The sequence below is a fragment of the Ursus americanus genome, chromosome X (genome assembly GCF_024610735.1).
Source record: "Ursus americanus isolate L20-20 chromosome X, mUrsAme1.1.p, whole genome shotgun sequence".
Lineage (NCBI taxonomy): Eukaryota > Metazoa > Chordata > Mammalia > Carnivora > Ursidae > Ursus > Ursus americanus.
This window is the reverse complement of record NC_142164.1, coordinates 84,362,892-84,383,372: the sequence shown is the minus strand read 5'-3', so window position 1 is coordinate 84,383,372 and position 20,481 is coordinate 84,362,892. Positions and strand designations below refer to the sequence as shown.

Genomic DNA, 20,481 nt, shown 5'->3' with positions numbered 1-20,481 from the left:
GGTATCCACTCTACAGAGAAACTAGAGTAAACATCATACTTATTGGTAAAATGTCAAGAGCTTTCCCTCTGAGAATGAAAATAAGGCAAGGATGCCCTCTATCTATTCTTCCATTCAACACCATACTCCATGCCCTAGCCAGTACAATTAGTTAAATAGATGATTGATAGATAGATAGATAGATAGATAGATAGGTTTGTATACATAGAAAAGTCCAAAAGAATCGAGTTAATCTTAAAATTAACAAATAAGTTTAGCAACATCGCTGCATAGAAAAAAAATCACTGCGTTTATATATACCAGCAACAATCCATTACAAAGTAAAATTTTAAAAGATAGCATTCATAGTAGCATCACAAAAGAGCAGATACCTAGGAATGAATCTGATGTGTGGTATGTTCAGAGGTCTACACAGAAAACTATGGAACTCTAATACGGAAGACCTAAACCAATGGAGAGATCCCAATCTTCACGTACCAGAAGACTCAATAAAGTATAAATGTCAATTCTCGCCAAACGGATGAACTACGATTCCAATTAAAATCCTAACTTCTTGGTCAAAATTGACAGTGAATTCTGAAATTTATAACACAAATGCCAGGTGCCTAAAATACCCCAAGCAATATCAAAGAACAACAACTCTAGTGGATACGAAAACTTACATAGCTATAGTAATAAAGATAATGTGGTATTGGCACAAGAACACTCAAATAGAGCAATAAAATGGAATAGGTATCTAGACACATACATATAAGTACATTTGATTTACAACAAAAGTGGTGCTGCAGGGCAGTGGGGAAAATCTCTTCAACGATGTTGGGTACATTGTACAGCCCCATATTAAAAACTGAAATTCGATGCCAATAGCATCCAATTTACACAATTCAATTCCAGAAGAATTGGATATTTAAACGTGAAAGACAAAACAATACAACTTTTTTTTTTAAAGATTTTATTTATTCGACAGAGATAGAGACAGCCAGCGAGAGAGGGAACACAAGCAGGGGGAGTGGGAGAGGAAGAAGCAGGCTCATAGCGGAGGAGCCTGATGTGAGGCTCGATCCCAGAACGCCGGGATCACGCCCTGAGCCGAAGGCAGACGCTTAACCGCTCTGCCACCCAGGCGCCCCCAAACAATACAACTTTTAGATTAGGGAAAGATTTTAACAGGATACACAAAAAATAGCACTGTTAGGAAAGAATAGATTGATGGATTGGATTAACTATTTCTGATCATTGAAACCACTGAGAAAACAAAAGGGACATTAAATGATATCTGTAGTAAAATAACAAAAGGCTTACATCCAGAATATATGAAGAATTCCTTGCAAGTCAACAAGAAACCCAACCCAATATAAAAATGAGCAAGAGAGATGCCTGGGTGGCTCAGCGGCTTAAGCGCCTGCCTTCAGCTCAGGTCATGACCCCAGGATCCTAGGATCGAGTTTCGCATCGGGCTTCTTGCTCAGTGGGGAGCCTGCTTCTCCCTCTGCCTGCTGCTCCCTCTGCTTGTGCTCTCTCTCTCTCTGACAAATAAATAAATAAAATCTTTTAAAATTTTTTTTTAAAAATAAAAATGAGCAAAAGAGTTGAACAGGCACGTCACCCAAGTGGATATCGACATGGCCAATAAACATATAAGAAGGTGCTGAACTTAATTAGTCAGCAAATTAAATGCACCATAAGATACTAATATATACCTAGCAGAGTGGTTAAAATGAAGAAGACTTGCGATACGGTGTTGGTGAGGACGTAGAGCAACAGGAATTCCCGTACGTGGTTGATGGAAGTGTAAAGGGTTAACAATCACCGGGTGACACTGGCATTATCCACTAAAGCTGACTTACCCATACCCTATGATCTAACATTTCTACTCCCAGGTGCACTCCAACAGAATGAGTGCATCTGTGCCATCAGGCTATAAATGAATCCGTAGCAAGAATACTTGCAGAAAGGACACAACTGCATACATCCAAATGCTTACTAATGTGGATTAAGGTGCGGCAATGAAAACGAACAAATTACACCTACATACGACATGTTCAACTTGGTGAACAAAATAAGTCAAAACCAAGAAATTATGTGCTATAACTCCATTTATGGAACCTTCATTAACAAGCAAGGCTAAGCTGTAATTTTAGAACTCAGGATAGGAGCTACCTTTGGGAGGAAGAGGGATAGTGATTGGGACAGACATATAGAGGATAGGGTTTCTGAAGTCCTGGCAATATTCTATTTGTTGACCTGAGTTGTGGTTACACAAATCTGTTCATTGAGTTGTTCATTTATTTTATGTGTTTGTTCCCATGTGCGTGCTGTATGTCAGAATTTTAAGTTAAAAAATCGAAAAAGGTATGAACCTTACAGAAAACTCTCAAAGCTCAAATGCATATGAAAAGATGTCCATAACCATTAGTAACCAGAGAAATGCAAATTAAAGCAGTACGACATGACTTTACATCTTTTAGACTGGCAAAAACAGCTTCATTGTATTAATTATTGGCAGGAATGCGCATAAGAAGTCCCATTCAATGATGTTGGAAGTATAGACTTACCAGGCCATTCTGAGGGGTGTGTGTGTATGTGTGTATCTCCTATGACCCAACAACTCCAGCCTTCACTACATATTCCCAGGAATTTCCTACACAGATCCAGGAGACAGGTGACAGGTTTACTACAATGTTACTTGTCATGACAAGGTGTTGATTACCATTTGGGGTCCATCTTTGGAAATGGCATAGCTGAAATGTGGCAATTGCACTCCATAGAGTACTATGCAGAATTAGAAGCAACAAAGTAGGGGCGCCTTGGTGGCTCAGCCAGGTGTTTCTGACTCTTGATTTTGGCTCAGGTCATGATCTCAGGTCCTGAGATGGAGCCCCATGATGGGCTCCGTGCCCAGCAGAGAGTCTCTTTCTCTCCCATCCACTTGTTCTCCCTCTCTCTCAAAATACATAAGACCTCTTAAAAATACATATAAAAAATAAAATAAGTAGCCAGGATCAGGCACCAACTTAACCAAATGGGTCAGTTAACAACACCGGTAGTGGGACAAACCGACATAAGGGGCTTCCTAATGATCACTAAGCAAAGCAAATCGTCACTTGTGTGCTAGGTATTCTTGCCAAACACGTAATCCAAATTTAAGCTGAAGGAACCATCACAGAAACACAAATTGAAGGGCATTCAGGTCTCCTGGGTAGCTCAGTCAGTTAAGTGCTGGACTCCTGATTTCAGCTCGGGTCATGATCTCAGGGTCCTGGGATCGAGCCCCACGTCAGCCTCTGCACTCGGGGCAGAGTCTGCTTGTCCCTCTCCCTCTGCTTCCCCCGCCCAAATAAATAAATGAATAAATAAAATCTTTTTTTAAAAAAAGGAAAAAAAATGGAAAAGCCTTCTTGTACCGGTCATGTGTCAAAGTCATAAAAGATAGAGGCAGGCTGAGAACTCTTCCGGGCTAAAGGAGACTAGAGACAAGGCAACTAAAATGGGATCTTAAATGCATCTGGGACCTGAAATAGGACAACAGTGAGATGAGTGGTGAAATGTGTATCAGGTGTCTAGATATCCCATCATGTCGATGTTAATTTACTGATTGTTATAACTGTAGGTACATAAGGCATTAACACTTCGAGAAACAATAAAGAATATGTGAGGGGTGCCTGGGTGGCTCAGTCGGCTAAGTGTTTGACTTCAGTTAAGCTTTTGACTTCGGCTCAGATCATGACGTCAGGTCCTAGAACCCATCCCTGCATCAGGCTCCATAGTCAGCAGGGAGTCTGCTTGGCCTCTCCCTCTGCCACTCCCCTCCCCTGGCTCATGCTCTCTCTCAAATAAATAAATAAATAAATTCTAGAAAACAAGAGTATGTGATCCCTTTTATAGTTTCAGGATATAATTCATAGACCATAAAATTCACCCTAAGTGTACAATTCAGTGGCCTTTCGTATATTCACAAAGTTGTGCAACCATTGCTAGAACATTCATTCCAGAGCACTTACATCACCCCAAAGAGAAACCCCATACCCATTAGCAGTGGTTCCCTGCTCCCTCCTTCAGCCAGCACCCCCTGGCAATCCTTGATCTACTGTCTCTCTCTAGACTTGCCTATTCTGAACATTTTAAACAAATGGAATCATACAGCATGTGGCCAGGGTGTCTGTCTTCTTGAACTTAGTGTAATGTTTTCAAGTTTTTTCCGGTGTTGGAGCATGTGTTGGCACTTTATTCCTTTTTATGGCAGAATAATAGTCCATGGTATGGATATATCCCTTTTTAATCCATTCATCAGTTGACGGGCACGTGGGTTCCACCTTTTGGCCATTATGAATACGAATAGTGGGGGCGCCTGGGTGACTCAGTCTGTGAAGTGTCCAACGCTTGGTGTTAGCTCAGGTCATGATCTCATGGGTCCTGAAATCCAGCCCCCCCATGGGGCTCTGTGCTCAGCAGGGAGTCTGCTTGAGATTCCCCCTACCCCCCACTCACACATGCGTGCTCTCTAAAATAAAGAAATCTTTTAAAAAAATAAATCTTTAAAAAAAATAAATAGTAGTGCTGCTGTGAACGTGTTATTTCTTCCAGTATGTTTTCACTCCTTTCGGGTGTATACATAGGAGCAGAACTGCCCCGTCATATGGCAATTCTATTTAACGTTTTGAGGCACTGCCAAACCTTTCCAAAAGGGCTGCCCCATTTTAAACTCCCATATAAAGCACTGTCTTCATATTACTTTTTGTGACTTTTTTAAAGTCTGAAATTGTTTCAAAATGGAAAGCTTAAAAAAAAAAAAAAGAAGACTACAGCCAGTTTGCTGTGTGTCCTTTCGGAAGAGCCAACATACCAATATCCGTCCCTTTTTTGGGGTTGAGAAGATTGAGAAAAAGTGAGAAGCCCCCCCCCCCCCGTCATGTCATTTCTACCCTCCTAAGTCTTGCTTTGGGAGTCAATTCAATACTGGCCCATTGGACTTGAGGGGGAAATGAAAACCTGACAGCGTATAAATTCTTCAGCGTATAAATTCTTCACAGCAGTCCCCATTGTCAACACTTTTTTTTTTTTTTAATGACAAAGGGGCTCAAAGAGCATCACAAGTATGGGAGCGGAGATGGGAGAAAGAAAACTGCCCTTTTGATTAATTAGGAGGTATTAAATATAACCATGCTACCCAGAGACCTTTATCATTCTTCCAAGGATGTCAAATACCTCAAGGACAAGGGACTTTCTCTCCCAGGACACAGGGGCCAGTGGTTTCAGTGCAGAATTAGAGGATGTACTGACAGGTGGATAAAAAGCCAAAAGACACAAGCGCACACAAAGAAACCACAATCTTTTCCAAGCTCCAAGTCATTAGCTTTATTTTCACTGAATTCAGCATGGGGTGACAAAAGTGCATTATTATCACCGTAATCAACTATTACATGCAGACCTTTCCCTATAATTCACTTTCCACTTTAAATCTGTTAATTCATGCTAATTAAAAATACATGATCTCTTACTAAAAATCTTCAAATTCATATACTCCAAGGATTTATGACTTCTTCTCAAAACATTACATTCTTTTCTTACGGAGAACGTAATGGTTTCAATTGCTAGGTCTTTTTTTTATGTTTAGAGGATTACATTTATTTACCGGGAGCAGACAAACAAAACATAATGTAAACATAGTTTTCCAGAAGCTATTTCCATTCTCTTCTTCCCTTTCTCTTGCAAACTGGTGACTTATCTTTACAAGTTCTCCATCATTCCATAAGGAAGCTGTTCTTCTGGGGCACCTGGGTGGCTCAGTCAGTTGAGCGTCCCACTCCTGATTTCGGCTCAGGTGACTATCTCAGGGTCATGAGATCGAGCCCCATGACGGGCTCCGCACTCAGTGGGGAGTCTGCTTGAGATTCCCTCTCTCCCTCTCCCTCTGTCCGTTCTCTCTCCACCCTTTACCTCTCTTTCCTTCTCTCTCTCTCAGATGAATAAATAAATCTTTGGGGGGGGGGGAAAAAGAAAGCTGCTGTTCTGATTTCATAAGAGATGGTGAACGGTGGTAAATAACCCAGTTTACTTAAATTCCAGAGTTCAGGGAGCAAATGATGGAGTGGAAATGTTGGGGCAGAGTGAGAGAGACGGATTCCAGGGAGACTGAGTCACTCACAGAAGTTACGGGGCTGTGGTAGAGGGAGAACAAAGCTCAACGGGGTTCCGGCGTGGGGGTGAGAAGCCAAAATGAAGGACAGTGAGGTAGCAGGGCGGTGTGACAGCCCATACAGGTGCTGTGCCTTGTGACAGTAATTACAACAGACACCAAATACTAATTAATAACAACATGTAAGTATCAATCTCTGAGAGTTGAAGCAGAAAGGAGGAAGGAAGGATGACATTACACGTTTTCTTTGGTTCACGGTGTTTCCTAGGCTGGTGTGTGAGAGCATCTTGGGTAAAATCAGAACAAGATCATTCTTTGCTAAGGTGATCAGCTGTCATGAGGTCCATTCTCTGCACTCTATCCATTGTTAAAGCCCCCTGGTTTATGCCTCCTGGAAAATAGTTATTCCAAACCCATACAGGTGAAGTCCTGAGGACACAACCATGGAGAATGTGTTTCCAGGTAGCCTGAAACCCAGCAGACAATGTAGCTGTTGCCCTAGAAACACAGAAATCTACATTGTATGCCAGGTTCACGCCCCAGACCTGGATGCTGGGCTTAAAAGTCCTCTCCACATAGGATTTCAACACAACTGCCTGCTGCAAAGTTCCTGGTATTGATTGTGTCTAGCACACTGGAAACACAGGTCAGAATGTGCTGCTGGGACTTACCTACTCTAAGTTTACAAGAGAAATTTCCTTAAACTGTAATACCATCCAACTGTCATTATGTAATCACATTTAGATGCCATGTAAAAGTCAAGAGATGAAAAGGATGGATGGATGGACGGATGGCTGGATGGATGGACAGATGGCTAGATGGATGGATAGATGGCTACATGGATGGATGGATGGACAGATGGATGGATGGATGGCTAGATGGATGGACGGATGGCTAGATGGATGGACAGATAGCTAGATGGATGGATGGATGGCTACATGGATGGATGGATGGATGGATGGATGGATGGATGGATGGACAGATGGATGGATGGATGGCTAGATGGATGGACAGATGGCTACATGGATGGATGGATGGATGGACGGATGGATGGATGGATGGACAGATAGCTAGATGGATGGATGGATGGACAGATGGATGGATGGATGGATGGATGGATGGATGGATGGATGGATGGGATGTATAGGTAGATAAGTAGGTAAGCAGATAGATGGTCTTGTGACCAGATGATACTTTCCCCATGGGGAAAAGAGAGGAACAAAAGAAAAGAAAAATAATCTATGAGTCCTCCTTCTTGTGGCCTATGGATTCTTCCTTCTGGTGGTGCTGAAATATATACCTCATCATTCATAAACCTTGCTGGTTCCCACACTCCAGCTCGGTGTGTGTACAGGTATGCAAATCAAGGTAAAGCTTTAATTATTAAGGATTTCCCAGCAACCTCGCTCAGGACACTGTAACAGAGGCTTGAAGATGCCATCAGAGACCCAGTAGCCAGATGTAGCTACTGATTACAAAAGACAGGATCTACACTGGCTACTGAGCCATTGAGGGTACCCACACATTCCGGCAGCTCGATGATCTGCAGCCTTCTGGGGAGGGGCTCTGTGGAAGGAAAGAGGAACAGCATCAATCCTACAGATTTATGTGGAAATGCTATCAATAGATCTCCATTCCATATTTTCTTTATTGACATTCTGACAACAATCCCATGTACAGAGTTTTAAACAACCTCTAGATTTATTTCCTCAGTGTATACTGATGGAGTGATATGGAGGAAAGTGCCAGATACTCTCTCAGGTGCTAGAGATGCAGCACCAACCAAAACGGATGAAAATCCCTGCCTTTCTGGAGTGTCCATGATTGTGAGAAAAATCTACCATTGGTTATTTGGCATGTGTTTGCAGTACAATGTTATACATGAAAAACAAAGAACTGAGCAAATAAACAAGAAAAAAACCCCAAGCCACCATTTTATTGTGGCCTTGGAGCATTTTTGTTTGCTTTATGCCGCTTGAACTTGGCTCATCTATGCCATGATGTACATACGTAAAATACAAGGCAGTGAAAAAAACACTATTTCCCCATTATAAACGGAGGATGATACAGTTATTTCTACGAAATGTCTAAAACACCAAAGGAAGCTGCAAAAAAGATATGTCACCAAGTATTCAAAGCAGCAGCTCACCAGGACATCAGTTCCAAGCCTTCCTCCCATAATCCAATGTAGGTATAAAAAAAAGTTAGAGGATAGGTGTCCTCTCCATTGATTGACTGATTCATTCATTCATTCAGTCACCCCAGAAATGCCTACTGAGTGTCTTTTCCGTTCTTTATACCAGGCACTGGGGATGTGACAGTGCCTGAAGTCTAAGATTAAAGGTGTGCCTAGGCAAAGGCAAAAAAGAAACTCAACTGATAGGTATGATCATTTCGCAGAGGAATGCCACAGCGAAGACGAATGCTATTTCCATAGGTAGTCAGGGAAAGCCTCGCTGTGGGTGTGACATTTGAGCAGCTCCCTGAAGGAGGAGGAGGAGAACATGTCACATACCTGGGGTGAGAAAGAACACCGCAGAGGGAGGCAAGAGTCAGAACAAAGGCCCCAAAGCAGCACAAAAGCCTGGTGTCTTCGAGAAGGCATTCTTATATTAGCACATGCCCACTGTGGCCAATTATTATGTTTGACTTCTAAGATTATTCTAGAATGTAAGTGACCATGTGACTTTGCGTGTGACTCCTACCTTCTTAGGAATTTAAAATGCTTTGTCTATCACTTGGGAAAGGTTTAGAAAAGTTATCATCAATTGGAAGAAAAGCTACACTTAGAACTTGACTGGACAGGTCAAGTATCTGTTGCCAAGAAAAGTGCCTTTAAAATAAACTGTGTTAGCTGTATGAAAAGATGACTAGTTTCCTGGGAGCTCTGAATACATACATTTCAAGAGAATGATTTAACTACTTAATCACAGATGTCTAATTTTAAGAGAGAACCTACCTGCCAAGTTATAATAACAGTGTTTCACCAGGTGGTTAGATCTTAGGGGAGGAGGCCGAAATTTACAAGGTGAAGTAGGTTTTTGTTTGATTGCTTGGTTTTTTTTTTCTCTTTTTAAATAAATTAAAACCAATTCCATCTATGAAGTACATTTTGGCATTGCCTGAAAGCCTGGGCATACCTACCAAAGGGGAAATAAAGACTGCTTGTGCAGGTTTGGCTGAATATTACCCTCAATGTAAAATAAAGCATTTATAGAACACGCCAATTTACACTTCATAAACCACTAAAACTTACTGTTCATAACTCTACTTTTATGAATAAGACTGGCAATTACAGTGAAACAAGCGTTTAGTTTGGTTGGTTTTAATGCCAAAATCCAAAGGATTATCTTTTATAAGTTTTGGTCTGTATTTAAATTAGAAGAACGATATTTTTAATTGTTGAAGCTTGCCCGACCTATCCTCCAACAATGTCCTTAAATTTAAAGAACTATAAAGTTACGATGGTCTTTTCCCCCTACTTCTCACCTTATCTAGGTAATACAAAAAGGGAAAACTGTAAATAAGATTTTATTAGAGGCGGTACGATAGACCTGTGTCAACCACCAACCAATAAATACACATTTTTCAAGCGTTTTAAAATATACAATAGAATATCTAAGGAAATACACTATAGCACAGACTATCAACCAATACCACATTTCCAAAGTCAAAGTCAAAGAAAAGGAATAGGGTCCAACTAAAAATGTCACATGATGTAACTCCATTATTTAAGAATTAAGAAGCCAGCTCAGCCCCAGGGCTGGGTGACCAAACTATAACCAAGTCTCATTCACGGTGCAGACAAACAAAACAAAGACAATAATTTTTTTAAAATTCTCTCCATACTGGCTAAAGACCATTTATTTGAGGTATACAGAATGGGAAAGAGAGTTTCAAGGGCAGAAGAAGACTGATTAACAGGGAAGCCTGCCACCTGCTGTTGAAAAGCCTGCTTGGACCTGGGATAAAGACCATGTCTTGAAATGTTAACCTCAAATCTGAAGACCTTCCCCTCCGGAATTAGAGCAGGGGTGACCTAGAAACCAAATCAAGAAGTAAGGAAACCCGCTGATGTTTAAAGCTAAGATCACAGATATAAAACGGCATTCTCATCAAAGTTCCACTAGAAATGAAAGAAATGAGGTTTTGTGGGTCATTCAACTAAAGAAGAGTAGATTTTGGCCTGTCTTTTAAAGGGTTATTGGGACAATTCTATTTGCCAATTCTATTTGGTCCCCCAAAAAGTATCACTGACTTTAGAAATTGTAGTTTGGGGGGCGCCTGGGTGGCACAGTCGTTAAGCATCTGCCTTCGGCTCAGGGCGTGATCCCGGCGTTCTGGGATCGAGCCCCACATTAGGCTCCTCCGCTGGGAGCCTGCTTCTTCCTCTCCCACTCCCCCTGCTTGTGTTCCCTCTCTCGCTGGCTGTCTCTATCTGTCAAATAAATAAATAAAATCTTAAAAAAAAAAAAAAGAAATTGTAGTTTGGGGAAAGAAATGTTGACCGCAAGCACTGTACATGGAAGTCAATGGAGAGGGATGACCGATATCATAGCGCTGCCCGAAGGTTCACCTTCCCAAGTCAAAACTGTCAAGTTGGGCTCTAGATGGCCCCTCTGACCCAAATCCAGGAGATCTCACATATTTGAGGGCATGTACCCGCAGCTTTCTATAACTCACTAGTACAGTCAACTTCTAAAATATAGTCATGGATTTGACAGAACACACCCCAGAATGCTATTCTTTTTTTTTTTTAAGATTTTATTTATTTATTTGACAGAGAAAGAGACAGCCAGCGAGAGAGGGAACACAAGCAGGGGGAGTGGGAGAGGAAGAAGCAGGCTCCCAGCGGAGGAGCCCGATGTGGGGCTCGATCCCAGAACGCCGGGATCACGCCCTGAGCCGAAGGCAGACGCTTAATGACTGAGCCACCCAGGCGCCCCCCCAGAATGCTATTCTAACCAAGTCAGACTTTACTTTTTGAAGTGAACAAAAATCGTCTCCCATGGGGGAGATCTCATGGGAAGTGTTCTGGTCGCACGCACACAAGGAAACTTCAGGAAGTGTTGGACATGTCTGCTACGCCTCCATTGTCGTGCTAGCATCATGCGTGTTTGCATCACGTTCAAACTCATCAAATCGTACAGTTCTTTGTATACCAATGACACCTCAATAAAGTCGTTTACAAAAAACCAAAACAACTAAGCTCCTTAACTTGACGACAGCCCAGGAAAGAAATGCACACATACAAAGTGTGTCAGGGGCTGAAATGATGTCAGAGAAAAAAACCAACCTTTGAAATGCAGGTGACTAATTCAAGTACGTTCTTGTGAGCTGGGGATTCCTTTTGTGTGACGGTAAGAGTATCTGAGCCAGGGTCTCACCACGGCCAGCGTGGGATGGCAGGCCATCCAACCCTCACATACCTGAGATCCCATGACTAGACTGACCAAAAACATTCACACCAGCTGATGGTCACTTGACTCTCACATCGCTCTATTTAGTAAATTGCTCTGCAAGTCAACCTAAGAGCAAGGTGAACCTTTTCTGAGACGCTCCTGCTTAAGACATTTAAAAAAAAAAAAGAAAAGAAAAGAACCGACCTGCCCTGCCAGATAATTCTAGTCTGAACAGGCCTGGGAAGGGATGGGGTTGGCACAAGATCCTAAAACAAGCTTCTAAAGGCGAAACCACTTAGAACCCATAAAGACGGACTCAGACTAGTTTCTTAAAAATAATATTTAGCAATTAGACACATGCCTTTAATCCTTCTCAACGAAAACCAAATTTTCTTTTTTACACAATCGCTGGATGAAAACATGAATCATTTCACTCATTAAAAACGCTCCGAGAAAAAGGATAATTTTCACCTAAGTAACAGCCTTCTTATGGACAAGTTCCAGAAATTAACTGAACTCAAATCCACGTGCAAATATATCTCACTGTCACTCCCCCGCTCTGAAAGGAACCCCTCAATTTGCTCCATATAATGTCAGCAGTGTGCAGCTGTAGGGAGGAACTCTTATCATTGAAGAAAAGAAAGTCATTTGCATTCTATCAATGGTTAAGTTAAAAAAAAATAAAGAGTATCAAAACAAGGTGACTGTTTTCTGAACCTATAAATAACCACGCAGGCAGTTCCTCCAAGATTCCTTGACTCAGACGTTGATTTAATCACAATTAACCCATTACGATGCTACATTACTGGGGTCTTTCTAAAGCTGGTCTCCTTTCTAAGCTTCGTGCTATTTTCTTTCTTTCTTTCTTTCTTTCTTTCTTTCTTTCTTTCTTTCTTTCTTTTTTTTTTAAGATTTTGTTTATTTATTTGACAGAGATAGAGACAGCCAGAGAGAGAGGGAACACAGGCAGGGGGAGTGGGAGAGGAAGAAACAGGCTCATAGCGGAGGAGCCTGATGTGGGGCTCAATCCCAGAACGCCGGGATCACGCCCTGAGCCGAAGGCAGACGCTTAACCGCTGTGCCACCCAGGCGCCCCCGAACCCCGTGCTATTTTCTAAAGGCACCCGTATCACACAGCCCCCCCAATACTGCAGGTTTCATTTATAATCAAATCAGCACGCCTCTGCTTTTGCCACTGGAGAAAACTCCTTTGGTCACTGAATGTGTTCACGGTGCAAAAGTCTTCACTTGGTCTCTCTTCACTCTTCCCCTCAAGTTTCACTCAGCTCAGATGGAGTGAAGAGGAGTGAATACTCGGCCTCTGCAAACGGCTTGGCCCACTGTTCTTCCCCCTCTGCTAGGCCCAGCTCAGAGAGACTCTTCTAGGATTCTCAAAGGCCTTCCCAGAGTCTTCTGGAAAGTTAGCTACATGCTACCCAGGGCCAGCTTCCAGATCATTCAGTCTGTGTCTCAGCCAGACACGAGCCCAACTGCTGTTCAATTATTTGTTTAGAAATGTGTCTCCCTCTGAGAAGGTGAGCTCTTTGAGGGTAAGATCGGAGTCCTATTCTTCTGAGATTCCCCAGGGACTAGCACAGTCCTCTTCTACTATTCGTCAAAGAAATCTGAATTAAGTGCCTGGCACCGGTACTAACACACTTCGAAAAATAAACCAAGGGGTGTCTGACTGGCTCAGTCGGCAGAGCATGGGACACTTCATCTTGGGGTGGTAGGCTCGAGCCCCAAGTTGGGTGTAGAGAGGACTTCAAAATAAAATCTTTGAAACACATAAAATAAAATAAACCAAAAATTAGTGAAAGAGTATCTCCATGTCAGGAAAATTCTTGTATTTCTTTATCCTTTAAACAATACTTGCTTCCCATCTCAGTTTTATGGTACCTTTCTGTAAGATTTATGGGTGCTTATAGGCTCAAGCTACTTGTAAAAGAGCATATTTTCCTAACAGAGCACAGGTCAGTGATAGCACTGTCTCAGAGTGCGTGTTGCTATATAAACCTTTGCAGTACAGAAGAGTCCTGGGGGTTCAGGAAGGCTCTCCGAAACGCCCTCAATTCCATATAAGTAAGCAAGATCTACTCTGGTGAAATGAAAAAATTCGAGACAACTGAACAGGGAATGGCGGGGGAGGGAAGAGAACAGAAGAGGGAGGGAAGAGAACAGAAGAAAGAAAAGAACAAAAGCAACATCCGTGCGTTATAATTTCTTTTGCTTGTGAAGGTTACAAAATGAACTCTATTGTGATCAAAGGAAGCCTCTTCTAAAAACCATAGGTGTCTACCAGAAGCAGTACTGGGCGTCAATTATTAGGAGGTCTATGGTAGTATGTGGATTTCTTTTTAATTATTGGTTTGGGTAAATGGCCCACACCACAAAGGAACAGGGAAGAAAGCTCACATGGGAAGATCTGGAGGGGCTAATAAAAGTGGTTCGAAATGATGGAGGGCTACATGTATATATCATGCCTGCTGATACTATCTGATGACCTCGTGCCAACACCCACAAGACATTCACCAAGAGGAACAGGATGACAACCTGGATTCTACTTGTGTAAGAAAGAGAAAACAAAACAGCTAATTGACATTTATAAAGACTGTCCTGATGTGTGCTAAATAAAGGAAAAGGGCAGAACTGGCTATTTTTAAACGTCTGGAGAACGGAAGGAAGCCAGCAGTATAAAATATCAAATATTCGCTCCCACAGTGATCGCTGCCCAGTGAATGTATGACCAGTTCAACTGGTCAGAAAGAAACCAAAAGTGTTTCGGTGGTAATAACTCAGCACTGACCAAGGGCCCTGAAAAGTCGTGACGACAGCATTTTTCTCCCCTTCTTCCCTCCTTATTAGTTGATCCTGGACTAGGTCTATGCTCACAGTGGAAGGTGTTTGCCAATATATGGATGGTGTTGTCGAGCGCATGTCAGTGCTTAGAGAAACACTATCCATCTAATTTAAATGAGCCAGACTCAAAACGTAATGAAGACAAAAATATCCAAAATGAAGCTCGCTGCTTACAAGTGGAGATGGATTTTGAGATCACAGAAGTAGTCTAGAATATTAAAGGGAAGAGGGATAGCGAAGAGGGAGGGCCATGGAAAATAGCAAAGGACAAGGAGGAGAGATGTAGGTCAATACAGCCCAGGGGAAAAGGGGTGTATGGGACACCCAGCCACCCCATGTAGGTACTCGTCGACGAGGGAACAGCTTCATGGGTGGTCCTGGTAACTAGGTGGAAGAGGAAGGGTATTGGACGGAGAGAACCGGAAGTTGGGAGGGGAAGGATACAGAAGGAGTAACTCGCTCGGGAGTTTAAAAAAAAAAAAAAAGGTAAGAAGGTGAGCATCTGGAGTCAGAGAGAAAGGGAAGATTATTCAAAGGCCTGAGCAAAGGCAAGAGATGAAGGAAGGAAGTCTCTCTTCCTGTGCAAGGTGGGGGGAGACGTGGTGGCAAACTTTACTGCTAGGTTGAAAGGGTAAATAACAGAAACACAACTGCTGTTTATATTCATGGTAACACAGGGGAAATCTGGTTCCTCTTTCTAGGAGTGGAGAAAGGGGTCAGGAGAGATAGTTGGCAGTAAAGGATAACATAACCTTGAAAGGACTGGCTAAAGAGGGTAAGAGAATGTGTATGTATGTGGGGAGGGTGTGGGAGGGGGGTAATCTGGGGAATGTGAATGGCAAGGTACCGTGGTAGTGATTTTCAGTCAAAAAGGAATTGCAAGGAATAGCATTTCCAGAAAATGGCCGGGCCTAAGAAGCTCAGATATGAAGGGGGACCCTCAACTTCTAATGAGAACACACTAGATGTAAGTAGGCAAGCCTAGAAGAGCCACGAACTCAAGAGCCTAATAAGCGATCCAAACCACAAGACTGCGCTTTCCTGGCATCCGCGGCCTGTGGGTTGCCCACACATCCCGTGGAGATGTGACAGGCCAGGAACGATCCCAACTCGCCTAAGCCCCGAATCACCTGGTCCGCATCGCAGCTCAATGTCCCTAAACCCCCATTTCGTTCACCCGCTTCCCATTCCTAGCTGGCAGGCCAATTTCTCGCTGACAATTACTATTCATTCTGACATTATCTCTCTTTTATGTCCTATACTGATTATTCCACTTTCTGTGGTCTGGGGAACAAACTGTTAAAAAAAGAAAAGAAAAGAAAATAAGAAAAATTCCATACAATGATAATTCTTGCTGAGAGGTCGAAGAATCCTACGGCTGTAGTCCCCCACAGTTAACTCAAGCCCCACGCCCACCAGAGAGCTGGTGTGTACCTGACTTTTCTTTCCTAAATGCTCCTATGGAAGCCAAGAAGGACCATGGACTTAGGGATGGAATAAGTGGAGGTACTTCAAAGGGCAGAATCTAGACAATTTGGTGGGGGGAAAAAAGAGAGAGAGAGAGAAATTCCTTCCATGGACTTTTATCCTTAGGCAAAACCTTACCATCTCTGTGCCCTCCTATGATTACATCTCCTGATTTTCGAAGGTTAAAAGAAACCTGAAGGAGCTTTAAAACCATGAATAAAAAGTTTAGAAACTGGAACTCTTGAGACCCAGTCAAGAAAACAAGTCATGTTTTGTATTCGATGTGCCAGGAGGGACAGACTGAAAACTCGTCGGAAAATTGTCATTTTACCAACATATCAAATAACAAGTTACAAAACGGCATTTTCCGAAGTGTGTTCAAGTTCGGAGTATTAAACCAAGAGACGATTACACACACACACACACACACACACACACACACACACACCCCAATTCTTTCAATCGATTAAATCTGGGAAATGTTGTAGATGTAACCATACGCTCCTCTTGAAGCTTCCATACAAACATTCAAAGTTCTGAGAAGTCCTGCAGGAAAGAAACCTATTTAATGTTATACAACCCAGCTCTTCCTGAACTTATTCGACCACAGGTTTTCCCTGTCTCCTGAAAACATGGTTTGTGAAACACCATCCCAGGGAGTACAAAGGCTACATGTCTCCACATCGTTCATCACGTAAGCTGGGGAGAAGTCTGGTTGGCAACAGACCCATCACAAAGGAAGAGGGATACTCAAGCGAGAGGGCCACCGAATGAGACAAAGGGCAAAGAGAAATAAATGGCAGGCAACATAGCCAAGAAGGAAAAAGGTGCCAAGCGTGGATGGGCCAACCTTGTAGGCTAAGTAAGCCCTCACGGCACCTACCTTCGGTTGTCTTGTGTCCTTTCAAAGCCACCAGTTTCAATCACCAGGAGCCCAACTAAGGACTGTTCAGTATCTTTTAAGGAAGAGTTTAAAATCATTTCACTTATTATGGAACTTGGCTATCTTGATGGAAGTCATGATGTCACTAACGGAATGAAGCTCTCCATCTACCTGTTGGTCCTACAAAGCCGCTCACTCAGCGTCGTGCCATCAGTAAGCAGGCCCAATACGGAAATCACGTACGTAGTAAATATGAACCCCGCTGTGTTTGCGGTGTTTACGAACATCCACGGCTCTTTCACCATATGAGCCTTTGACCCTTACGAGAATCTCATGAAGCCTACAGTTCGGTTACTACCCATTTACAGATGGGGAAACAGGATTAAAGATCCCCGCCATGAACAGCTCATATACAAAGAGAGGGGACTCTAGTGACTGCCTGACAAATCAATGAGCAAAGAATCCTGGCCAAATAGTCAACAACAGGAATTTATTTGGGAAAGCAGCAAGGTACAGCAGGAAGATCGGTGATGTCTGCGCAAAAAGTTGGGGTCTCTGTGATCCAGCAAACAATGTGGTTTCTCTGGGTCTCAGTGTGTTCCCCAAGCAGATGAGAATACCGACCTTACCTATAATGCGATTGTGGAGATGATCGCACAAAATGAGGTTTATGAAAGTGCTTTGTTAATTTCCATGTGCTCTGAAAATAGATTTAGTTCTCTAACAAGGGTAGAATCTGAAGGTGGTGTTTTCATGTCTTATCTTTGCAATCGGAACCCTCCTTCAGATGCCTGAGCCCTCCCTTATCATCTGGAGAGCGCTACAGTAGCTGTGTTTGAGGGCAAAGGTATCTAAACCAGGGCAGGCACCTGGCCCCACAGTGCTGGCCAAGATCCGTCTTGAACCACTTGTTTCAATGCCTTGGAAATAGGAGTGACTAAAGCTTTCACATTTATTACGTTCGGTTTAACTTCAGTTTCTCGTCTGTACTAGAAGGTTCTATTTCTATCCCCAAAGCATTTAAGTATCATCAGGTTTTTTTTCCTAAGAGATACTAAGTCTTTCTTTTTTTTCAAATGAGGGTATTATTAACGCCCCATCTACCATCACAGTGATTGCTTTTTTTTTTTAGTTTTTCTTAATTGAGGAATAACTAACACACAATCACCTGCACATGTTGAAAGTGTGCAATCTAAGTTTTGACACATGCATACACCTGTGAAATCATCACCACACCAAGATAGTGAGATTATCCACCAGCCCCAAGTGCCCTTTTGTAATCCTTGCCACCCTACCTCTCCCACCCCAAGCAACCAGGGATCTGCTGTCTATCATTCTAAATTTTTTTTAAAGATTTTATTTATTTATTTGAGAGAGAGTGAGAGAGCACGAGCAGGGAGAAGGAGCAGACGCAGAGGGAGAAGCAGGCTCCCTGCTAAGCAGGAAGCCTGACTTGGGACTCGATCCCAGGACCCCAGGATCATGACCTGAGCTGAAGGCAGGACTGAGCCACCCAGGCACCCAGCTTTCTGTCATTCTAAATGTCTCTGCATGTTCTAGAATTGTATATAAATTGAATCATACAGTAGATAGTTCTTTCCTGTCTGGCTTCTTTCATGTAGGGTGGGGGTCCCTCCACGTTGTTGACTCTAGGAATAGCTCACTTTTCATTGTTGGGTAGTATCCCTCAGACAGATACACCACAATTTGTTAATCCATTCACCTGCTGATGGACCTTGAGGCTGCTTCCAGTTTTTAGCTATTACTTATAAAATCGCTATAAACGTGTAGACACAGGCTTTCTTTTCTCTAGGAGTGGAATATCTGGATCCCACGGTTAGTGTTAGGTTTAACGATGTAAGACGTAGCCAGGCATCTCCCAAAATGTCTGTGCCATTTTACATATCTACCTAAACGTATTAAGAGAGTTCTAGACCATCTGCAAACTCACCAGCACTTGGTATGATCAGACTTTTTCACTGCAGCCATTCAAATAGGTGTATCGTGGTACATCGCTGGTATCTCAATTTGCATTTGCTTAATGACTACAGATGGTGAACATCGTTTCATGTGCTTATCTGTCATTTGTCTGTGTTCTTTGGGGAAGTGTCTGTTCAAACCGTCTGCCCATTTTTTCTAAGCAGTTTCCTTATTATCAAAAACCCCATCGGTTTTCACGGATGGTGCCAAACAGGTAATGAACTCGATCAAAATCTTACATAATTCGTGGTTCCCCAAGTGGATAACAGAATCCACCAGTGCTGAACTAAAATAGTCTCCAAATATCACGACAAACTTGAAATGCTTTTAAAGCTTGAAAAGGATAGAATTCTTTTTCTTGGTACTGCTGCTCACTCTACATAGCTTCGGAACTCAATCAGTGAACGAAATAATGGTATTTTCACGGACTCCAGTGGTACCTAAACTATCTTCGCTCTTCCTCGGCACATTAGCTAAAATCACCAATGTTCCTGTCCTGAAGCCCCGTTTCACACTTCGTGCTCACTGGATGCTAATCCCTTAAGATTCCATTTTACAAAAATAATTTCTGATGTCAAACTTGTGCCCACATTGAAAGAGTGACAAAGGCCAAACCTCTAGCTCTCTGTACGTGCAAATCCGTCACGGCTACAATGTGATTTGCAAGCGCGAGGATGAAGGCTCCTTTAAGATCTACAGAGTAAGCTAGATCGAGGGCAGCTATAGGCTTTCCTTTGAGGAAAAGCAGGCCCGGTTCTGCCGTGCAGGGCCATTGGTTCTCAGCTCAATTCTTACAGTTGATGTGGGTTTCCTTTTAGATGCCTGGAAAATGACTCTGCTGACCACATCCACATTCTGAAATACTTTTTGAGAACTTGTAACCAAACTGCAGGAACTGACTCATTTTGCAGTGCCCAGCCCCCACACAGTCGTTCCAGAATAGACTCCAGTCAAAGGCAGAAATATCAAGGTCTTAGAACGCAGGCAGCAAATTGTCTATTTATATGGGGGAAGCAGAGGAGGAAATCCCGGGGTGCATGGGGTAAAACGGCTCAGGCCCCAGGAGACCATCAGACGTGACCAGTCTTAGACAAAGGACCAAAGAGAATACACCGCTTCACGGATAACACATGTGTCTCCCTCAAAGCTAGAAGTCAGAGACTGGTGGAAAAGGGACCTTAATACCCAGCTCTCTATATTTCACCTAGAAAGCAGATTCAGTTGAGGGATGTACACAGGAGAATTGGGGGGACGTGGGGGCTTGGACTCCCATTCCTGAATTCCTTGCTCTATCAGGAACACGCCCCTCATTTCTCAGGAGCTAAGCAGGAACGGGCCCCAGGTCGGGGATGCCAGAAAGAAGTAAGGCAAGGGACCAAGGCCACCTGGGTGTAGGACCAGAAATTTGCAGGTCTCCTGGGGCTCTCCTACATCCTTCCTTATCCGCTTCCACACCTTTCTCTCTCAGCTCCCCATCCCGCTCATCCAAGGGAGCTGGCTTCTGTCTGAAGAGCCAACGCTCCACTCCCTTCTCCCAGTACTGAGTTCCTATCTCAGGGGGTGGGTGGAAAGGAGCGAACTAGGCCCTCCTCCACCAAACACTCTATGTTCCCCAATTACTAATTTCTCCAACCCACAAGTGAAACTCATTCTCTCAGTCAGTTTCAGCCAGAGGCAGTGAGGAAATCCGGTCCAGTTGAACTCAACTATAAATGACAAAACCAGTAACTCTTTTCTACAGGTGGGTCCCTGGC

General features: G+C 43.0%; 1 long non-coding RNA gene across 2 annotated transcripts in view; it reads right to left on the bottom strand.

The window, feature by feature from the left end:
* Window positions 1–20,481, bottom strand: part of LOC123802283 (uncharacterized) — a 165,090-nt gene that overhangs the window by 57,715 nt on the left and 86,894 nt on the right. The window contains exon 6 of one of the 2 annotated variants that reach the window (XR_015723490.1): window positions 5,331–7,702. The exons of the other annotated variant lie outside the window; for it this stretch is intronic. This is a non-coding gene — a long non-coding RNA (uncharacterized LOC123802283). Of the gene's footprint in view, window positions 1–5,330; window positions 7,703–20,481 lie in introns of those variants that run through there. 2 annotated transcript variants of the gene reach the window in all.